Raw genomic sequence first — 24,752 nt, forward strand, 5'->3', positions numbered from 1 at the left:
AGACATGTTTAAGTCATCATTTAAAAAATGTTTTCTAAACATCTTCTCTATGAATTTTTTTTCTTTTTGTATATTACTTCCAAAAATTTTAAAGAAATTTTTGATTTTTAGTTGCATAGATTTTTTTTTAATTGGGGGTCTATTTTTTTAAGATTTTATTTTTGTATTTAAAGGAGAGAGAAAGTGAGCAAGCACAAATGGGGGAAGGGCAAAGGGAGAGGGAGAAGCAGACTCCCACTGAACAGGGAGCCTGACATGGGACTTGATCCCAGGACCAGGCCTCGATCCCAGAATCCTGGGATTATGACTTGAGCTGAAGGCAGATGCTTAACCAACTAAGCTTCCCCAGTACCCCTGGGGGTCTTTTTATTTTTTTTTCCTTTGATGTCATACAGATACTTGCACTGATAAATTGGAAGAGATTGCCTTTGGGCATATGTAATTTACCTAAAACTCACCTGTAGTAAAAAATAAAATCACTTCAAGAAATCCCATTAAATCTAAGTGATCAATTTTCATTTTTCTAATTAGTCTTTCCTAAAATCAAAATCACCACAAGAAAAAATATGAAATATGAAGCAAATTATTGGAGATGAAAATCAAATATCTTTTCATACTAAAATAACACAGATCTTAGAAGTCAAGAATCAGAAGTATCTTTCCATTTTACAACTTTGTTGCTCCCCTGCCTGTCCAACTAGTAAATCTAACCAGAGGAACAACTAAATACTGAGGTAAATTGTATCATTTAGGCCATCTCCTACTTATTAAACCAGAACCAGTCTTTCTGATCCTTCATATAAAAATTCTTTCTACTATATTACAACAGCTTCAAATTCCTTGAAATTCATTATTTAAAAATATTATTTGTAAATATATTATTTTATTTGGGTTCAGGTTGAACAAGAATGATACAGGGATTTTTCCAATAATCAATAGAAAATACACAGGAGAAATTATACACATTAGAAGTCTACATTTTTTCCACAAAGCTACTTTACACTTTTTTTTCCTTTGCTCTTTGCCAAATAATTACCTTCAGGAATAACTACTGTATAAAAATGATAGGCAAATAAAGAAGATAGTAGTGTAATCCTAGAGTGAATTTAGAAATTTCTTTTCTTCCTATTTGTCTAATTTTCTCCTACTTCCTTTTGTGTTTTGTTTTGGCCCTGATTAAAGAAACACAAAATTCTTTTTTTTTTTAATTGAAATTCAGAATTTTGCTTTACCCTTAGTCCTGAGAGGGATGAAATAATGTAATTATTCTGATTTTGGGGGGCACTCTATTTTCTTATTTCTCTCCTAGATACTTTATTCTTGTGTTCGTTCCAAACAGTTTAGGCAAAGATACAGGCTCTGTACATGCTACAATATTAAGTATTTGTCAGTAAAATGTAGTATCCCTAGGGAGCTGACCCGTCAGACACCACTTTTTCCTAGACCTTACATCTATATTTCTGATTTTTGCAGTATTTTATTTCAGTTCCCCTCTCCCCTCACTAGTATCCTGGTAAGGAAATAAACAGCAAAATTGTTATTCACATTTAAAAGATAGAAAATTGAGGCTAGAAAGACTTGTCCAAGGATATACAGATAAGCCCTGAGAGACACTGAGAGTTATAGCAAATATTTGCTACAGAAAACATGGTTTTATAGCATACTGCATCATTATGAGGTAAATGCACTTTCTTAGAATGCGGAAAGCAAAGAGACTTATTAGAAAACATACAATTTCACAAGTGAGCCAGGAATATGCTTTGCCCAAAGAGACACCTGGAATTAATTGTTGCTCTCTTAAGAGATCAATGGGACACATGTAGGGATTGGAATGTGTGGCAGAGTCACGGAGGCAGAAGACTTTCATGTTGGCAAAGCAGTGCCTCCCAGATAGATCTTCTAATTGCCTAAACATTAGTAGCAAGCTGTCCCCTTGTCAATGAAAGCTTTAGTTGGTGTCCTGATGCTTGGCATTCCTACCTCCAGTGGACTTAAAATAAAGGTTTGAAAATATGAGGAAAATTTAGCTCTTAGCTAAACTCCTTAGATCAAAGCCTTTTTATCTAAAAAATAAGTCTTAGTAAGAGTTATTTCTTCCTCATTCATCACCTTTCTTTCTCTCTTTTTTTCCTGCCAACAGATAATTCTTGTAAATTACTTAACAAAAAGCCTCATGCACAAAGAGCAACTTTAGTTACTGCTTAAAAAAATTGAAACCCAAGAACTATGATCTATTATTAGTACCCAAGAGAAAGAAAAATAAACCTCAAATCTTTCCGTTCATGAGGTTATAAGCTAATGTGAGATGGAAGATGTGTACAATTGACCACACCACAGTATAAATATGCCAAGTTGTAGTACAGAAAGGAACACACTAATTGTCTTTGGAATTCAGAGAGAAAGAGGTGGACTTCATTAAGGATAACAATGTGAGGCAAAACTCAAAGAATTAATATCAGAGAATAAGTCATCTCTTTCCTTTCTTCTCCCTGGTTTGATTAGAATTTATGTCATACTGCAAAACCATCTTTTGGGAATTTCCTAAAGGATGATAGTAGTTGTTGGATAACCAAACCAAATGAAAGTTATCTTTAGACATTAAGCTAACTTCCATATTGCCTTTCTCTGTCATTTGAAGATTTTTCTTCAGAGGAATAAAATGCTTCAATTTCAAAACCTCAAAAATATTCCTCAGTTCAATTTTGGAATTAACGTTGTGCTTCTACATGGATCATGGCATGTTTCTCTTTTTGGTGTGCCCTCTCTACGTGAAAGGGAATAAAAAATTAATTATGCCATTTGATAACAACCACATTTGATAAGTGTGATTGTTGGGCAGAAATCTTGGGGGATGGGGAAGCACAACAAACTATTTAATGTATTTTGGCAAAGATGAGATTCTACCATAATCCTTGCCAGAGCTATCTAATTATATACTCCATGGAGGAGAGAATACAAGATACCCTTGAAGCTAAGTGATGTAGCAACCTGGCTGTACCTCTTCCAGTTGAGGTGAAAGCATATATTATGGAAAGTAGGATGCCATGATAACTATCATGATGGTGTTTGATTGGGTCATATCTTCAGTTAGCACCACAATACAACAACTGTAAAGGACAATTTAGCCACATTCAATGATGGATTTTATTTCATATGACATTTTGTGAAAGGATATAATGTATCTCAGTTAATTTTATGCTTACTTGAGTAGAAATATATGAAAGTCTAGCTATTTCACACATTTCAATATAAGTTGAAGCCACTAGCCCTTAAACATGTCTTGATAATTGGAAAAAAGAAAAATCACTCTGAAGAACTCCTAAATGTGTATTTTATAAATCAATGCTTATGTGTTAGCCATTGAAAAACTGCCACATATTTTGTAGACATCTATTTCTATCAAGTGACTTATGTTTATTCCTAATTGTGTTGTTTAGAATTTTTATACACCCTTGACCTTTCTTTTTATCATCAATGAATGAATATAACATCACAATAGCCACCTATTCCTTTATTCAATAAATGTCCATTGAGAACTAATATATATCAGGCAGTTCTAGGCACTTGGCAACATGGTGGTGAATAAGACCTAAATGATCCTAGTGCATGGGAAAGGGGAGGGCCTGAATATTGCACCCTGACCCCACCCTTTCAGATCCATCTGAAAATCTGCTTCCACTTTCTAGATTGAATTGGCAGTGAGTGGAGCCTGAGGCACTGAGGCCTGAGGGGACTTGATAGAGATGGACAGCCAATTCCTTATGATGACTAGCCTGAAGTTTTTCTGCCTGCCTATGAGAATCTCCAGCATAGATTCCTCCTCATGAAAGGGTATATTACCCAGGCTACAAAAATGAGTTGATCCACTTTCTGTCTTGAATTGTCACACTGAAGAAGCCTCCTGGAACTCAGTTGGGATTTAATACCTGAGGAAGAAAGGTCTCTCAGCTAGACATTCTTATCTCCAATGTGATTCCTGACTCTGATGCACATCAAGCAGAACTGCAGGAAGGGGACCAAGTCCTAGCTGTGAATGATGTGGTTTTGCAAGATACTGAGCACAGCAAGGCTAATGAGATCCCGAAGACAGTCTGTGGAATCAGCATGAGTGTCTGCTTCTTTCTCTACAATTATCATTGTCAAAGAGAGAGGACTGTGCACTAGAGAGCTGCAGTCCATAGTCCTCCACATGGAATCTTGGACAAGTTGGCTAGACCTCAGGAAAGGCACTCGGGAAGCTCTTCTCCTGGCTCCATCCTGAAAGAGTGGAGTGAGGAGAATGGGGACACAGTGAGGCCCTGCATGGAGTCAGCTAGCCAACTGCATTATCCAAACTGTACTGTACATTTTGTTCCTTTATTTTCTACATGAGCTTCACTCCCTGAAAAAGAAAGGATGATGATGTCTAGGTATAGCATGTGGAGAATCCTGCTAGAAAAGGCAACTGACATTTAGTGAATATCATGTACTATATATGCCATATCATTTTCATTAGAGTATAAAAGTCAATAGAAAATCTCATCTACTTGGTCATCTCATCCCATCCTTGTATTACCAGTTTCATATACTCTGAACTCCATATACTCCCTTGAATTATTCCCCCACCCACTTCTCCTGCCCTATTCCCCAAAAAGTAAAAGACAATGCTGAGGTAAACAAAAGACATAAAAGATCTTTGCTCTCATAAACAGCAAATTATTTTATATCCAAATAATATGTACAAGTGAAAAATGGATAACCTAGTAAAAATATGTGTTATGAATCAGATAAAAACAGGGTGCTGTTGGAAATGGTCTCACATAAACGACATATTTGATGGCATCAGGGAGAAAGGACTCACTGAAGAGATAACACGGGTTTGAGACCTGCAAGGTAAGAAGAAATCTTGTTCTATAAAGAGCTGGAAAGAACGTCTGGAAAATGTTCAAGTTGAAAATAGTAGCAAATGTTAAATTTTGAAGGCAGAAATGAGCTTAGTTATTCAAGAAACTTCCTGGAAAACAGGATGGCTAAAATATAACAGAGGGTAAAATTCGGCAGAAATCATGTCAACCAGAATTGATAGGGCAGGATAAGAAGACTGGATTTTTCTTCTTGCAATGGGAAGCCGTCATCTTTACCACCATCTTTACATCTTTAAAAGATCCTCTGGCTCTTATGTAGAGTCAAAGGGTGATAAGTGTGCAGTTGGAAGGAACAAACCTGTTAAAAAGTTATGGCCCCATAGATCCAAGATGGTCAATTCTAATAAGAATGGAAGTGGATGAATTGAAGTGTAAATTTTGCCAGTAGGCAAATTTTGCTGGTGGGTAGGATGTGTGAGATCATGAGTAATAGGAAGGAATCATGAGGACTCCTAGGTTTTAGCCCGAACAAGTAGTTGGATAGAAGTATTATTTACGGAAGTTGGCAAAGGCTGTAGGATTAGGTTAGAGACCCAGGAATGAAAAGTTCTAGGTCAAATGCATTTTTGATATATTGTATTAGCCATTCAAATGGCAATTTCAAGTATAGTTGAATACACTGAGTCTGAAACTCAGAGAAGTATATTTAAAGCTATGAGATAGTAAGAAAGATTGAATGCTCATGGGAAGTATAGAGCTTGAGAAGAGAAGCAAAATAAACCCTGGGGCAGGTTAACATTTCAGAGGATTGTGATGAGATATTAATAAGAGATAATGTTCACAAAAGTATCTACAACATAATATATGCTTAATAACTTTGGTTTATCCTTGCAGATCCTTAGTACATGATAGACCTAATGAGAAATAAAGCTAAAATAAAATATGTTTATGAAATAGAAAAGAAATTTGTCTGTACTGGTAGTAAATATCTGCTACATACAAATTTAAATACTCATATTCACTAATACAAATTTATCAGGGTAATATCATAATCCCATTTTATGTATCAGTAAAATGAGATGCATGGAGAATTCCTACTTGCTAGTAACTGACAGAAATAAAATTCACATCCCACATTTCAGTTTATTCCTTTGGAATTCCAGGCTCCAATTCTTTGAAGATCTTACAACTCCCCTGAGAGGTCAACATGTACAAAAGTTAAGTAAGATTTTAAGATTGTACATGATTAACTACATTAGGAACGAGGTAGTATGTTATACAAAGAGTCAGGCTTTATAGCCAGGCACACATATATTTGATAATAGGTTTGCTATTTAAGAGCTTTGTGATATTAGGCAAATCATACACTCTTTCTAAATCTCAGATGTTTTTTTTATGTGTAAAATAATATGTGCTCAGCAAATTTGTTTTGAGGAGATGAAAAATAGGTGTGAGTACCTGGCAAACAACACATATGCAATAAGTATTAGTTTGCTGGTGTGCCTGGGTGACTCAGTGGGTTAAAGCCTCTGCCTTTGGCTCAGGTCATGATCTCAGGGTCCTGGGATCGAGTCCCGCATGGGACTCTCTGCTCAGCAGGGAGCCTGCTTCTATGCCTACTTGTGATCTCTCTCTGTCAAATAAATTAAAAAAAAAAAAAGTATTAGTTTGCTTCCTTTTTTTGCGGTCGAGAGTAGTAAAGCTAATTAAACCCTCCTCTAGCTTTTTGTGTGCAGTGGGTAGAGACAATTAAATTCAATAATGTTTAATATGATCTCATTTTTCCAAAATGGGTTGGAGAGATTTAGTAGCTGGTTTGCATAAAGTGAAAAATTAGAATTCTAGGTGAAGAACTGTGTTTTAGTCTATTTGAATATCTTCATTTTTTCCCCTTCTATCTAAATACAACTATAAAATTCAGTTTTGATCTTGTGGAAGAACAAAAAAAATACACTAGATTTTAAATTTTATTTAGTCTTTGCTCATGTACTACAAACGTTCATGTTTTACCATATTTCTGGGAGTTTGTTTCTTTTCCTTCCGAGATTTTGTTATATAATGTGCATTTGCAATTTTGGGGGATATGTATGTGTGGCCAGAGAGAAAGCAGTTACCGTATGTTATAAATTAGAAAGGGGGACACTTGCGCTCTCTCCCTTCTGCCTCTATCTGCTTTTGAGCAGGGCCATAGAAGAAAAGAAAAAAATGTTGACTCTCATGGTTACTGTTGATAATAGTTGAAGATAGGAGAAGAAGCATAGTTTGAGTGGATGACCCAGCAAGTAGAATGAAAAACCCCTACTTGGCCCTTCATTCTATGTTGGGGCTCTATTTCTTTCATTGGAGATTTTAGTGCATATCAATAACCACAATGCTAACATGAAAGAAGCATTAGCAACTTCACTCATTTATACTGCTTTATTTTTCAAGAAACACTGTGTATATATTTAGAGTTAGTAATATTATTTAGAATTACAAATTCTAATTGTATGTGCTTATGTATATATGTGTACATAAATATGTAGTTATGTTACAATATTTTAAAAATATAAATCTAAGTAATATCACTATGTAACATATACCATGTATACATTATATGTATATATTATATATAATCTATATTTTGCATATAAATATGTAGTATATATCACTAAGAAAAATAAAGCAAGTAAATAAAAAATGAGCTTTATTTTATATTTTTCAACTATTATTATTATTAAAGCCTCATTAGTAAAAACAGAAAAATGAATTAGTAGAATTTAAGAGTAGAGTGCATTTGATGGAGTCCTTAATCCCTTTAGCCTTTATAGTTCTTATTAGGTTTATAGACTCTTGGGTGAACTACCAGGTCCTCAGTAGATAATCAGTTAATATTTGGTGGTTATTTTGATTGAGATGTCCATGTAGGAAAAAAGCAGTAAATAAGAATTTTTTTTTGTTTCTATATTCCTATAAGGAGGGGGGAATCAGAGAGGCTTTCTATCACCTGAACCTAAATATCATTCCAGCAGATCTATAAAACTGTATGTTATTATATTTGGTTTCTTGACCATTTGTCCAGATCTTATCTTCAAAACCAACCAGTTTCCTCTGTTAACTCCAACAAAACAGCTTTTGAAAATAAAACTCACTTGGCAAATTACTTACAACAGGTGTATGCATTCTCTATCTTTCCCTTTTAATTATTTAGCCATTTCTGGCATGGTTGACTTTCCCTTTGGGGGAAATTAACAATATTGCTTCCTACCTGCAAAGGCAAATTCCTCTGTCACTCATTCATTTATTTCTGAGTTAGCACAAATTAAAAGTGTATTTTTCAAGGAAAATGCAATTATGGAAATTACTGGTAGATCTTCTACCAAGTAAATATGAACCAAATATACAATAAAGCTATTTAAAAATATTGGTGATGATATAAATGTATCTAAAATCTTGGAGAAAAAGGATTTTCTTTATTAGAACTGAAAATGTTTTGAAATACTTTCATCTTAATGGACTTAGTCACCAAAAGATTTAAATAAGACATAGAATTATTGCATTATTTTTTTGAAAAGTCTTCTTATAAAATCTGTCTACACGATGCATACTGAAATAGTATATTTTAATACATATTATGCTATAACCCAGTAATGTCTTTTCATTCAACTGTCTTATTGCAGTCTAGGAAATTGTTTGGATATTGAGAAGAGATCACTTGCACTTAGAATCTTTTCCAAATGTTAACAATTCTCCAATATTAAAAGTTTAAATGAATTTTTTCCTTGATTTAGGAATATACTGTTTCAGAATATCAGAATATTCTTATCAAATGCGCAGATAGAGGAGAAAAACCCTGCTGCTATTCTTACTAACTCTTACTTCCAGAGCCCAACAGGACTCAATAGCATATTCAGTATATCTAGCCAAGAACCATTTAAGGAGAAAGAGAATTACACAATCACCACCTGCAGCAAATTATCATGATGTCCTGAGCATAGGGAAATCTCATGTATCTAGATACATCCAGAATTAGATTAAACACACATCTGAAGGATAACAACTTAAAAGAAATCAGAAAGGTATTCAAAAAACTTTAGCTGTACCATGTAGAATCTAAAAAATTGTTTGTTTGTTTGTTTAGCTGGTGCTTTGTTGTTGCAACGTGTTTATTATGTCCCCAAAAAACTACACCACAACTTACTCCACACATCTGTGGGACACACCCACATAGTAGCTGGGATATGCCATGCCAGCCAGGTTAGCAGGAAGAAGGTAGTTATGACACTGAGTCTTCAGCGTACAGATTCCCAAAGAGGGTAAGTAGAAGGAGGGAAGGAAGGAGGGAAGAAAGGAAAGGAGAGAGAGGGAGGGAGAAAGGGACAGAGGAAAAGGAAGGAAGGAAGGGAAGGAGGGAGGGAGGGAGGGGAAAGAAGAAAGAAGGAAAGAAAAAAAAAAGAAAGCAGCATAACGTCAAGTTTTCAAATTCCAGTAACATTTCAGTTGACTGCAACTGTTGCTTCATGCATCATCTCAAATGAAGGAAATAAGTAAAGGATACTTGTCCCCCCTAAGAGAAAGGGCTCCTGTGAGGTTTCATCCATCCCACCAAAAAGCAGCCATTTTAGCTCAGTTACAAAAGAAAAAAGTGAAATACATGTAAACCCAATTTTAAGCTAAATGTTAAATCTCCAAAGGAATATTGGAAAGAACACAGACTTCCTCCCCTCCCCCAAGAAAGTTAGACTGGAATTAGGGAACTAACATATACTATTTGTGTGAAAAACTGGGAGAATTATTTAATATGTTTGCCCTTGGCTCCTCATGTGTAAAATCAGGATAATAATAGTATTAGCCTATAATATTTTAATACACCAAATATAGGAATATATGTAAAAGAATATATACATAATACTATGTCTTAACTCTCCTTCTATCTCTAGTTGGATGTTCTAATGCAGGTTAGACTCCTCCCTGAAAACATTATAGGACATAATCTCTTCAAGTGAATATGAGTTCTCTTCTTTATGCTGAGTGGCAGGGAAAGTAAGTCAGCTGCTTACTCACAAAAAGAACTTCCTGACCAAAAATTCTTAGGTCTTCCCCAAATCTCTTCATTTTAATTTTAATTGTCATTTCTATTATTGTCTTTTTCAGGTAAATTAACTTTTAAATGTCAAGGTCTTCAAATTTGACTCAAATCTTTCATCTACTACCATCTAAATAACATTAATCACAATAAAAATTCTAACAGTTTGTACAGGGCTTTCACATTTATAAAGCATTTTGACATTCATTGTCTTATAAGATCCTCAGAAAACTCTTGTTATAAAGGCAAATATCATATCTCTTTTAGGGCTGAAGAAATAAATGGACCTTGGAATATTCTACACATAGCAAAGCCAAGTCAGTCCAGGTCTTTCTAATCTCAGAACTCCTTGCTATATCACATTGCCCTTCTGTAACAAAAATTTCCATGTTGATGTCCGTTAATTAATTTCATCTCATAGATTATTTTTTATGCCTCCATATGTTTTGTATGCACATTTTCCCCATTCGTATTTTTTAAAACCATATAGTTTTTCTATTGGAATGCACACCATTTTCAGGGACATTATTGGAGCTCTGGGGGCTATGAGAAGCTGCAAAATAACTGTTTCTGAGATACTAACATGTTTCCTTTATGGGGACAGATCCCTCTCTCTGCTGAGAATTATAGCTTTGACTTCATACCCTGCATCCTGGCGCTGAACTTCTGAAATCTTTATGCTCACCCATTTTCTCTCTCCCAGTTCTTCCATCAAGTATCCAACTTTGCTTTTCCTAAGACTATCAAATATTATTACCTTCCCCTCACAATATATCTGAAACACACACACTTTAATAAGAAGCTCCCCTCCTTGCCACACAGATTTTCCTCTTTCCTCAGATTCCTGGGCCAGTTTTTCTGTACTTTGATCCATTCTAGTGGTATCCATTCTGCTTTTCTCAGACTTTTTTAGGTGTCTCAAATCCTCAATCTTTTCCTGTAGTGAAACTGTTCTTTTAGGATTTTTTTTTCCAACCAAATTAAAAATATTTCTAATTGAATATACTCAATCTTCAATTTTCTTGAACTCTCAGTTACCTGACTCCACTCCTCACTTCGTCTCTTTAAAAACAAAAATTAAGATTCTATTTCTTTTTTTTTTGTAACTGCTTTTACCATTCTCACATCCCTTCTTGTTTTTGGTTTTTTTCTTCCTCCTTTGTCTTCAAAATCTACACAGGGCCAGCCCACTCTCTTTCATAGTAAAGCAATGTGCGGAATGAACTATGGGTCATCTTCACTTAACATGGCCCACCAGCAACTAATTCTCAATACATGCAAAATGGAGCACATTCTATTCAAAATTGAACTCTCTTATTTTTTTTTAAAGATTTTAATTATTTATTGGAAAGAAAGCAAGCATGAGCAGAGGGAGGGGCAGAGGGAGAGGGAGAAGCAGACTCCCTGCTAAGCAGAGAGCCTGCTCTGGTGCTCAATCCCAGGACCCTGAGATTACCACCCTCCAGCTGAAGGCAAACACTTACCCAACCGAGCAATCCAGATGCCCTGAATTTCCTCATTTTCACCACACAAATCACTTCTCTGTCTTGTAATACTCCCCACCCCCCAACAGTAGCATTATTCTTCTGGAATTCTAAGTAAGAAAAGAGCTAGTAGTTTTGATGCTTTTCTCTCTCTTATCCCTTTAATTCCAAGTCCTACCACTATATCTCGTGTCTCCCCAACTGCAGTTAAACAGTGTAGCATAGCTTTGAACTGATGGGCTTCAACAGCCATGGGGCAGTGAACTATTTTGTAGCTAGAAGCTCCAATGGAGAAAAATCATGAAAAACTAGAAAGAACTAGAAATTATATACCATGGAAGAAAAATTATTCAGATCCAAGCATTTCTTTAGCATATCACCTCCAATGTCCAAGTTCTTATCAATCCATGCCTAGATTTTTAGTGTTTTTAATTAAAAGGTAAATAACCAATGCAGAACAAATGTTATCATTTTACAAGATATTTTAACATGTATATTTGAGCATTATACCATAAGAAGGTCCTGTTGTTAGCATAACCTGTTTTTCACAGAAAAGACAGTTGGGATTTGGAGTGCCTAAGTAAATTTCTCAGGATAAACTAAAATCCTGAAATACAAAAATTTTGTATTATGTCTACTCTGCTATGCCAGCTTATATAACTAAATTCATACAATCCACATTTCCTCTGGTAGATGAGGAAATGTATTTTCCTCATGGTAAAAATATTTTGATCATGGAATAGCAATGATAATGTAATACTTATCTTATAAAATTAAACCTCACCTTTGAAGGCCCTTCAAAGATTAACACTGTTTCCACCGCCCAAGTTTATTTCTTGCTTCTCCCCTACATACCTTTGCTCCTTCCAGACCAGTCTTCCACCAACCTCCATATTCAAGACAAAAATCTCCTGCCTCTTTGTGTTCACTTACATTGTTCCTCTTCACATGCCCTCAGTTCTTTCCTTTCTCCTTTAATCTTCACCATTTAAAACGTGCTTCAATTTTCACCTTCTCTATAAATAATTTCCATATGAAAATAATCATCTATAAGTATGGCTTTCTGCATGTGCAGATGTGTGTAACCACCTCTAAAATGGAGAAGCCAGTTGTATGCTCAGGTTTTTACCCCTGATTATCACAGAGAGCACTGCGAAGACATAGACATTGAATTCTATACATATCACTTCAAGAAAAGAATAAACTTCTGTAAAGTAGGGATTATCTCAGACAATCCATATATTATTGTGAATATAACATTGCTCACTATGATTGTTTCCTTTTAGGGAATTCTTTGTTTTTATCTTTTTTTCTGCTTAACATCTTATCTCTCCAGCTATATTGTTAACTCTTTGAGAACACTATCATGTGCATCTTTGAGTCCCTATAATTCTGAGATCCCTGTTGACTGAATAATACACTTGAGGCTAAAAAACCATGTAGGAGGGGCACCTGGGTGGCTCAGTGGGTTAAAGCCTCTGCCTTCAGCTCAGGTCATGATCTCAGGGTCCTGGGATCGAGCCCCGCATCAGGCTCTCTGCTCGGCAGGGAACCTGCTTCCCTTCCTCTCTCTCTGCTGCCTCTCTGCGTACTTGTGATCTCTCTCTGTCAGATAAATAAATAAAATCTTAAAAACAACAACAACAACAACAAAAAAAAAAAAAACATGTAGGAAGGTTTTTCTAAGAAGCAGACCATAAATTCCAAAGGATAAATGCTACCACATCCTGTATCAACCTTCCATGTTTTATTGCTCACCTGTTCTACAAAAGAGGTTTAACCAGTTAAACCAGTAGTTCAGAAAAGTGTAAAAATATTTGTATTTAATAAAATCATACCCTAAACTGTGTGTTTCTCCAATGTATTTGTGTGTTTATAACCAAGTTATCACATGCCCATCTGTTTCTTTCATCAAAGAACTTTATGTGAATCTTCTTATCCCTTTTTGATAGTTTTTATAAGTTAAAAGAAAAGAGATAAATCTAAACAGATCCTCACCGGTTACTTAACAGGCCAAACTCTGACTCAATCTGTGAACATTCAGCTGTGATTTTCCTAGAAAATGTCATGAGATCAGACAGATGAAGCAGAGCCATCTGTCAGCTTGGAAAAGATCCCACACCCGACAGACAGGTAGCGCTTTGCTCTAGTCTCTGATTGAGCCATTTATAGAGGATTTACACATGGCAAAGGAAATGTAATCTGACTTAGCAGCTTGGGCTATGTATTTAGAGGATCACGCAAAAAAGATTCTGACACACATAAAAACATGTTGGCTGTTTAAAATATTTCATGCCATAATATAGAAAAAAATATCAGTTCAGAATGAGATAAGAGATATCCAATGACTTTCAACAAAGAGTCAAACTTTCATAGGAAAGCCAAGGTAAAAACAGACCAACTAACCAAATACCTACTCTCCTTTTAGATTACCTGAGTGTAAAATATTTAAAAAGGATTCATTGATAAAATGTGAGACTCTATCAGCAACAAGTAGTTACACAGAAGAGAAAGACAAAAATATGGATCATAGTGATAAATATAACTCTAAAATTCTGAATGTTTTCTGTCTTATTTATAAACACAGCCATAAAAGATACTAAAGAAAATATTTCCCCATTAAACATCGATTTGAGATTGTAGGGGAAGGGAATAAAGATAATTATTTATAATATGCCATATTTCTTATTAAAAGGAAATAAAATAAATTTTATTATTTTCAGAGCCACTCAATGAAATAGAATTATTATTATGGCATTGTTGGGAAGAATGAAAAAAGAGACACTTCAACGTGTGGACTTATTCCTAGAGATTCAGGAAGCTGTAAGCAGAGCATAGAAACCACTTATCCTTACTATAAAGCTTATACTAATGGAAAAGTAAATAAAATTCCCCAATGGTTTCATTTTATTTAACATTTCTAGAGTGGAACTCTGTTGGCTTTAAAGGAAAATTCTCATTTATAGAATGTAAGAAATGGAAACATCTTTGGAACCATCAAATCTAATCCTCTGATTTTTGTGAAGAATTAGACCTGGAATTTTACTAAGGTGAATTAAATACAAAAACCCAGAAATTTTAGCTTACATATCCTAGAACAACAGATACTAGAAGAAGGGTGATGGTGATGCAAGTCTATGAATACTAATGCAGAGTTCTTGGCACTCTACCATGTTGCTTTTCTCATCACAACAACAAGAAAGAGAAAAACATCCTTAACATTTGGGAGCTGGCCTAGCACCCACAGGTAGGACTTGGTTTCTTCTGTTGAACATAAACACTTTCACAGAATATCAACATCAGACAAGGTTATTCTGTGATATTGATGAATGAAGACAAAAAGAAAATCAGTTCATAATCATGCCTGAACACAGGCAATAGAATCATTGTCCAAGTCACAAAAAAATACCAATATCCTAATCTTGACTAATATGGGTGACTGTTGCTTCTTTACCAATTATAATTTTAGCCTTCATTTATTCCTCTTATCTTGAAATAATATTTATTAGATAGTTAATCATAAATTTGCCTCCACTTCCTAACAACATCCAATCTAGAGTAAACTTTACCTCCTGAATCTTCTGCAAAGTCGCCTAACACAAATTCAAATCCTGTAAGTCTTGCTAACAGTCTCTCAGTGTTAGAAAATGAGGTAATTTCCCACTGTGTGTTTTCTCCTTTCCTTTAAGAAGTAATAAAACTAATTTACTCAACTACAGCTGTGTTCCCAGTGGAATTTAGAGAGGACAAGGATAGTAAAAAACAAACAAACAAACAAAAACAACCAAAAACCCCAAACTATTTGAGATTGAGAATTGAGATTGTGGGAGAAAGGAATGAGGATAATTATTTATAATTTGTCATCATTTTTATTGAAAGGAAAGAAAATGAATTTTATTTTATAAAATAAAATTTACTTACATTCAAGATGATGTATATCAGAATATACTTTTTAAAAAAAAAAACTTTTATTTATTTATTTTAGAGAGAGAGATTGCATGAGCGGGGGAAGGGGCAGAGGCAGAGGGAGAGAGAGAACCAGACTCCCCACTGAGCATTGAGAAGCCAGTGGCTGAGCTCAATTTCATGACCTGAGCCAAAATCAAGTCAGATGTTAAACCAACTGAGCCACCCAGACTCCCCTATTGGAATACATCTTAAAGGTACTTCTGCTATTGTGTTAAAATTGTACATATTAAAAATTTCATTTATATAAAATCATCAATGCTAGCATGAGTCAAATTTTCTTACATTTAATTAAACTAGTAAAGACTACTTGCATGCAAACACTCTTTTGTCTATCCAAAATATTAAATGTTATCCTTTGACTTTCATATTGACTCTTTTCTTAGGGTAAGAGAAATTCTTACACTTCTACTTCCAGGTAAGATCAAATATCAGGAAGTGAACTCCCTTCATTTGCAACACCTGGGGGTGGGAGGAAGCACAAAATATATAAAACAATGGCTCTCAGAATGTTGAGCATCACACACCAAAAATAAAGTGATCCCTGAGAGATGATTGGCCCAGCTTTCTGTCTGGAGAAAGGTTATAAGCCACAGAACTGGGAGGGGAAAACCCTAACCAAAGACTGAAGGTCTTCTTGAGTTGAGTTGGCAGAAATGGGCTTCCAGAGAAACCACAGTGGTTAGGATTTACATAACAAAATCCCAAGGCTGGAAAGAGCTACACAGAGAACTTTAGAGATCTGCAGAAGACCTCCCTACAGAATTCAGTTCAATACTGAGTATCACAGAGGCCAGAGGAAGAATAACTGTGAAGCCAGATAATTTAGTTAGAGTGGAAACTTTTTAACTCAGGAGGCATTCATTAGGGCAGTAATTGACATACCTTTTCTTTTTCTTTTTTCTTTTTTTTTAAATATTTTATTTATTTACTTGACAGAGAGGGACACAGCTAGCGAGGAAAAACAAGCAGGGGGAGTGGGAGAGGGAGAAGCAGGCTTCCCGCTGAGCAGGGAGCTAGATGCAAGAGTCTCAGTCTCAGGAACCTGGGATCATGACCTGAGCCAAAGGCAGACCCTTAACTACTGAGCCACCCAGGCTCCCTGACATACTTTTTCTTAAAGGGCCATGCTCTATGGGACTCATGATCTTCATTATAACTACTCTTCTTTGGCATTTTAGCACAAAAACAGTAAGAGAAAACAGATAAATGAATAGGCATGGTTGTGTTTCTATAAACTTTATTTACAAAAATAAAGCCTAGCCCTCACGCTGTAGTTTACCAATCCAAAGTTAGAGTACTAAAAAGAGTCCTGCCTCAGTATCAGGAAAAAATCGAACCAACTAAATGCTGCTCTGGTCACACCTACAAAGCATAAAATCAAGACCCAAGGATCAAACTGATCCCAATGATCAAAACTGCAACTCAGAATAAAGCTCAAGAATATTTTTAGAAATCTAAAAATACCCAGCACGCACAAAAAATGCACCATATCTTTCATTAGATCTAAAATTGTCAGGTATGTAATGAGGCAGGGAAATATGGTCCATAATAAGGAAAAACTTAGTTAATTGAAACAGACTCAGAATAGATACAGATAATAAAATTTGGGGAAAAAATGAACAAAATATTGGTGAACTGTGGGGCAAGTTGAGTAACAAAATATACTATGTAATTGAAGTCCTAGGAGGAGAGGAAAAAGAAACAGAAAATACATCTGCAGATATAATGACTAAAATTTTTCCCATTTTATCCAGAGATCCCCCAAAAAACACAATGAAACTTAAAAACAAACAAACAAAAAACATGAAGAAAACTACATCCAGGCATATAAGAATCAAATTGCTTGAAACTGATTATAAAGCCAAAAAATGTAAAAGCAACCAGAAGGGAAGGCATATTACACACAGAAGGACAGAATAAGGATGGCACCAGATCTCTTCTCAAATGAATGCAACTTACAAGAGAGCAACATCACTTCAGTAGTCGAAGAAACAACAACCTTCTTCTCCCAGAAGATAAGAATGAAGATTTTTTAACATAGAATTTGTTACCCAGCACAACAAAATCTGTCAAAAATGTAGAAGACAAAGAATGGAATTTTTAGACATTCAAATGCTAAAAGAATTCATCACCCGCAGGCGTAAGAAATTATAAAGATTGTCCTTTAAGCAGAAAGAAAATAATGCCATATGGGAACCTGGGTCTAAACCAAAACAGGGAGAGTATTAAAATTAGTTATTTTATGGGTATATATAAGGACATTATTATTTATAGTCTCTTAAGTATGATCAGTTATTTAAAGACAAAAACAATGTGTTTGGGATTTATCATACATGTAGAAGTAATATGTATGACAATAATACAAAAGTTGGCAGGGATAAAGAAAGCATACTGTTGAAAGGTTTTTACATTAGATATGCCACAGCATATCTTCTGAAGGTAGACTTTGAAATGTTAAAGATGTAAACCATAAACTCTATAGCAATCAATAGCAGTGAGGATACAGAAGGCTGGATCACTTAGACAATGATAGTGGGACAGTAAATGGTACAGCCACTCTAAAAAAGTTTGGCAGTTTCTTAAAAATCTAAACAGAGACTTCTGGTTTCCAGTTCCTCACATAAGGAGCTTGATGGTCATCACTCCATCCTAACAAGTAAAAAGCTGAACACACTGAAAAATCAACAGCTCTTCTTGTGTCTGTAAGAAAAGAGATGACACAGGGGCACCTGGGTGGCTCAGTCAGTTAAGTGTTTGCCTTCAACTAGGTCACGATCCCAGGATCTTGGGATCAAACTTGCATTGGGGTCCCTGCTAAGTGGGGAGTCCGCTTCTCCCTCTCCTTCTGCCTCTCCCCCAACCCCCGCTTGTTCTCTCTGTCTCTGTCAAGTAAATAAAATCTTAAAAAAAAAAAAAAAAAAAAAAGAGCAAACTGCTGCCTCATGAATAGAGAGACAGATGGGTGAACACAGGGAGTCATGGCTCACCAGAGCAGATACTCACAAGGGTAAAGAGCCACAGGAACCAATGTCAGGGTAGATAACCCTAAACAGTAGCTGATGAATATTGAGGCTCAGTAAGGAAAGGGCTGACAATTAAAAAAAAAAATCCAGAGTGACTGGGTCATAGTTGGACCTCACATTATTGTGAGAATTACCTCTAGGAGTTGACCAGGGTGTGTGCACTGTGTGTGTGTGTGTGTGTGTGTGTGTGTGTGATTGATATATATATATGTCACAACACTGTTTTTCTTAACAAGCCTTGCATGAAGAAAAAACTAGTTAAACAGAGCCTCACCTGTTAGGGTATTATCTTGACCTGAAAAAGGGAACTAGCCAATTCCCGCCCACTCTAGACACCCAATCCGTTTAAGAGAGGGAGAAAAACAGAGGAACTCTGTGAGATTTATATTCGAGAGGCATAAGTTACCTAAAAAACTGAATCCTAATCATGGGACTACAGAATGCTTTCTCTCCCTAAACAACTCACCACATTACTAAAGGCCTATTAACAGTAATTTCTTTTGCCTAGTACATCATGCCAAGTTATTAAAAAAAAAAAAAAAAACCCATAAGATGAAATCAAAGAAAGGAGGAGGAGAAGGAGCAGAAAAGGAGGAGGAGTCAAGGTAAGCATCTAAACCAGACATGGTAGGAATGTTGGAATTATCAGACCAGGAATTTAAAACAACTATGAATAATATGCCAAAAGCTCTGATGGAAAAGTAGAGAGCATGAAAGAACAGACGTCAAGGTAAGCAGAGAGATGAAAAACCTAGGAAAGATTAAAAAAGCAAATGGTAGAATATAAAAAACGTGAAATTGAAATGAAAATGCTTTTGATGGCTTTATAAGTAGACTGGACACTGCTGAAAAAAATAACTTATGTGCTATCAATAAAAACTTCAAAACCTGAAAAGCAAAGAGAACAAAAACTGAAGAAAAATAAGAACAGAATATCCAAGAGCCATGAGACAACTACAACGTGTAACCTATATATAATGGGAATATCAGAAAAAGAAAAAAAAAGAAATAAATGAAATATTTGGAGCATCAGTGACTGAGAATTTTCCCAAATTAGTGTCAGACACACACCACACAGACAGGAAGCTCAGAGAACATCTAATAAAATAAATGCAGAACACCAAAAAAACTACAACTGAGCATATCTTCAAAGTGTGGAAAATCATATAGAAAAAGTCCTGAAAGAAAACAGAATACCTTACCTATAAAGGAACAACAAAAATTACATTCAACTTTTCCTCAGAAACCAGGCAAGAAAGAAGTGAGTGGAGTGCTAACTGAGAAACAAACAAACAAACAAACAAAAAACCACACACGCACACAAGAAACACAAAAAGCTAAGAACCCAGAATTCTATGTCCTGAAAAAATATTATTCAAAAGTGAAAGAGAAATATTTTCTCAGGCAAACAAAAATTAAGGGCATTTGTTGCCACTAGACTTGCCTTGCAAGAAATGTTACTTTCTTAGAAAGAAGAAAAAGGATATAGGTAAGGAAATCAGATAAACCTAAAGAAAGGAAGAAGAAGAAGAAGGAACAAGTAAAAACAAAGTAAAAATCCCTTTTTCTTGTTCTTAAAGGATCAAACTGATAACAGTTGTTCAACTAATAGTAGCAACAATGTATTTGATTAATTATATGCGTATGTATGCTTATATGTATCTAATATAAATGACAGCAATGTTACAAGGGACAAAGGGATGAATTAGAATTACTTTGTTAATAAAGGTACTCATACTACCCATGAAGTAGTATAGTGCCTGAGAGCGGACTTGGACTAGTTATAAATGCGTATTGCAAACTCTAGGGCAACCATTAACAAACAGTAAAAAATGAAGTATATGTGAAAATGCTAAGAGAGGAGAGAAAACAGAATCACAAGAAAAGTTGAGTTAAAACTATAAATGGGAGAAAACAACTGAAAGACAAAATTATGGCCAAAAAATAGAAAATAGTAACAAACATGATATCAATGATTATTTTAAATACTAATAATCTAAATGTGTCAATTAAAGGAAGATATTGATTATCAGAACAGATAAAAAAAAAGGCCCAATTATATAGTGTCTATAAAAAATTCACTTTAAGTATAAAAATGCATATAGATTAAAAGTAAAAAGATGGAGAAAAATATGTAATACTAATTTTAAAAGCAAGAGTGGGACAACTGGGTAGCTCAGTCCATCGACCATCTGACTCTTGATTTTGGCTCAGGTCATGATTTCAGGGAGTCCTGGGATCAAGTTCCATATGAGGCTTTGCAATCAGCACAGAGTCTGCTTGAGGTTCTCTCCCTCTACCTCTGTCCCCCGGGAACAAAATCTTCAAAAAAGCAGGAGTCACAATATTTATTTTAGAACAGAATCCAAAAGTGAGCAATTTTGAAATATATCAGAGATAACGAACAGCATTACATAATGATAAAGGAGTCAAGTCTACAAGAAGACATAACCTTTAAAGTATGTAAACCTAAAAACAGAGTGTCAAACTGTGTGGGGCAAATACTGATAGAACTATAAGGAGAAAGAGGAATCTTGAACATACCTGGAGACTTCAACACTTCTCTATCAGAAATAGATTCAGCAGGCAGAAAATCACTAAGGACATGGTTAAACTGAAGATTATATCATCAATCAACTGGATATATTGGACATCTATAGATGACTTCGTCCAGTAACAGAAGAACACACATTCTTCTCAAACTCACGTGTAACATTCTGCAAGAAAGATCACATTCTGGGTCATTAAGTACACCTGAAGAAATTTAAAAGAATAAAAATTATACAATGTGTGCTCTTAGACAATGGAATTAAATTGCAATGGAATTAAATTGCAAATCAATAATGGGAAGATTACCAGAAAATCCCAAAACATGTGGAGATTAAACACACACTTCTAAATAATACATAGATCAAAGAGAAAAGCTCAAGAGAAATTGAATAATATTTTGAACTTATAAAAATAAAAACACAACTCATCAAAATTTGTACGATGTCATGAAAACAGTACTCAGAAGGAAATTTATAGCATTGAATACATATATTAAAAAATATCCAAAATCAATAATCTAGGGCTCTGTCTAAGTAAACCAGAAAAAGAAAAACAAGTTAAATCAAATTAAAAAGAAGAAAAGAAATAATAAGAATTAATAAAGAAAACAAAGAAATTCAAAATAGGAAATCAATGGAGAAAATAAATAAAACTAAAAGTTGGTTCTTTGAAAAGATTAATAAGATTGGTAAGTCTCTAGCCAGGCTAATAAGAAGAAGGAGGAAAGGGAGGGCAGAAGAGAAGGAGTAGGAGAATGAGGAAGAGAGGAAAGAAAATAAAAAAGAGAGAGGAAACACACAAATTACCAATAACAGAAATGAAAGAAAGAGGGGGAAATCACAATAGATCATATGGATTCTTAAAGGATAATAAAGGAATCCTATGAATAATTGTACACTCACAAATTTGGTAATCTAGTTGAAATGGACCAACTCTTTGAAAGATTCAATTTTCCAAAATTCACAGAAGAATAGACATCCTGAATAGGCTTAAGTCTAGTAAAGGAATTCAGTCAATAATTAATAACCTTCATGGGGCGCCTGGGTGGCTCAGTGGGTTAAGGCCTCTGCCTTCGGCTCAGGTCATGATCCCAGGATCCTGGGATCGAGCCCCACATCGGGCTCTCTGCTCTGCGGGGAGCCTGCTTCCTCCTCTCTCTCTCTCTGCCTGCCTCTCTGCCTACTTGTGATCTCTGTCTGTCGAATAAATAAATAAAATCTTTAAAAATAAATAAATAAATAAAATAATTAATAACCTTCCAAAACAGGAAGCATAAGGCCATTCACTGGTGAATTCTACCAAACACTTGAGGGAGAGATTACACCCATTTTCTACAATCTTTTTCAGAGAATGGAAGCAAAGGAAAATTGAAACTCATTCTATGAGACCGGGAGTACTCTAATATCAAAACCAGATGAAGTCATTATAAGATAAGGAAACTCTGACCAATAACTCTCAGAACATATATGAAAAAATTTTCAGCAAAATATTGGCAAATATTCAGCAAAATAAAAAATAAAACAAATACTTTTTTTAATAAAAAAGTATAAAACAAATTACATACCAAGACCAAGTGAGATTTATCCCAGGTATGCAGGGCTGGTTCAATATCCAAAATTCAACTAAAGTAATCCATTACAACAGGCTAAAAAAGAAAAAGAAATCACATGATCTCATCAGTAGATGCAGAAAAAAAACACTTGATACATTGTCACCAAACATTCAGTAATGATAAAAACTCTCTGCAAATTAGGAATAGATGGGGACTTCCCCAACTGGATAAAGACTATTTAAAAAGAAACAATTGTTAGCATCATACTTAATGGTAAGAGATTTGAAGCTTTTCCGCCAAGATCATGAACAAAGTAATATGGTACTGAAGGTACTAGCTAATCCAGTAAGAAAAGAAAAGGAAACAAAAGTATTTGGATTGAGAAGGAAGAAATTAAATGGTCTCTTTTCACAGATGACATAATCATCTTTGTAGAAAATCCTAAAGAATTGACCAAAAAAGCTTCCTGTAACTAATGAGAAAATATAGCAAGGTTGTAGGGTACAGGGTTAGTACACAAAAATCAATTGCTTTCCTTTATACCAACAACGAACAATGAAGTTTTAAATTGAAAACAAAATACCATTTACACTAGTATCCCCCCAATAAATACTTATGTATAAATCCAATATTGTAATCTAATAATCTAACAAAATATATAAAAGAGTTATTTGGCAAAAACCATAAGACTCAGAGGAATGAAATCAAGTAATTAAAAAATGAAGAGATATTCCATGTTCATGAATGAGAATACTCAATATTGTCAAGATGTGAGTTCTTCCCAACTTGATCTGTAGTTTCAATGCAATCCCAATTAAAATTTCAGTAAATCATTGTATGGATATTGACAAATTGATTCTGAAATTTGTGTGGATAGGCAAAAGATCCCAAATAGCAAACAGAACATTAAAAGAGGAAAACACAAAATTGTAAGACTGGCACTACATGACTTCAAGACTAAATGTAAAATTATGGTAATCCAGACAGTGTAGTATGGTCAAAACAGTAGACAAATAGATCAACAGACAGAAAAGAGAGCCCCAAAACAGTGTCTTCAACAAATAGTGCTGGTATATCTAAACATCCACATATAAAAAAGGAAAAAAATGAATCTAAATACACACCTTACAGTCATTCCCCAAATTATCTCAATTTGGAATATAGACTTAAATGTAAAATGCAAAACTTTAAAACTCCTAGAAAAGAGCTTAGGAAAAAAATCTAGATGACCTTGGGTATAATGAAACTTTCTTAGATACAACATCATACACGTGGTTCATGAAAGAAATGATTGGTAAGATAGACTTCGTCAAGAGAATGAGAAAATAAGATATAGACTGGGAGAAATAGTTCGCAAAGAATGCATCTGATAAAGGAGCTATCCAAAATAAACAAAGGACACTTAAAACTCAACAATAAGAAAACAAGATCATTTTAAAATTTCAGTAATCTTTTTTATTTCAAAAATATAAAAACTGATTTCTAAATTTATGTAGAAACGCAAAGGATCCAGAATAGCCAAATCAAATTTAAAAACAAAAGGAGAAATGTGGGAAGACTTAGACCACCTGATGTTAGGCCTTATTAAAAAGTTGCTGTAAGCATTAAATGTGATATTGGTACAAATATTGACATGTATATTAGAAATAATAATGTCCAGAAATATATGTCCACATCTAAGGTCAATTGGCTTTAAGTAAAGAGACCTACCAAATTATTGATGATAATCAATATAAAACACCTGGCACTGTGTTTATACCTAAGTGGTAGGTGCTATTGCTATTATAATTCTATAATAATTAGTATCATTACAGTCTTTATAGTATAGGCTTGTGCTCTGGAGCCAGGAGTCTGTATTTGAAACCTGGATCCACTGCTCACTAGTTACATGACCTGGATAATAGCCTTAATTTCTCTTAGCCTCGGTTTTCTCATCTGCTAACTGAGAGTAATTGTAGTAGTAAATATTTCAGACCATTGTGTTTATTTTAATACTAAACAAGTTAGCACATACAAATTACTTAGATAAAAAATCCTGGGTTATTTTTTTTTTTTTTAATAATTTTATTTTTTATAAACATATATATATATATTCTTTTTTTCCCCCAGGGGTACAGGTCTGTGAATCTCCACGTTTACAAACTTCACAGCACTCACCATAGCACATACCCTACCCAATGTCCATAACCCCCCCCCAACCCCCCTCTGCCCAGCAACCCTCAGTTTGTTTTGTGAGATTAAGAGTCACTTATGGTTTGTCTCCCT

The 24,752-nt window shown here is 34.7% G+C and overlaps 1 pseudogene; it reads left to right on the plus strand.

Annotated features, from left to right (window-relative positions):
• Positions 1-1,673: 1,673 nt before the first annotated feature.
• Positions 1,674-4,164, plus strand: LOC116857930 (annotated as a pseudogene).
• Positions 4,165-24,752: the final 20,588 nt, after the last annotated feature.

The sequence above is a fragment of the Lontra canadensis genome, unplaced genomic scaffold (genome assembly GCF_010015895.1).
Source record: "Lontra canadensis isolate GAN:19392208 unplaced genomic scaffold, GSC_riverotter_1.0 scaffold129, whole genome shotgun sequence".
In the NCBI taxonomy this organism is placed as follows: domain Eukaryota; kingdom Metazoa; phylum Chordata; class Mammalia; order Carnivora; family Mustelidae; genus Lontra; species Lontra canadensis.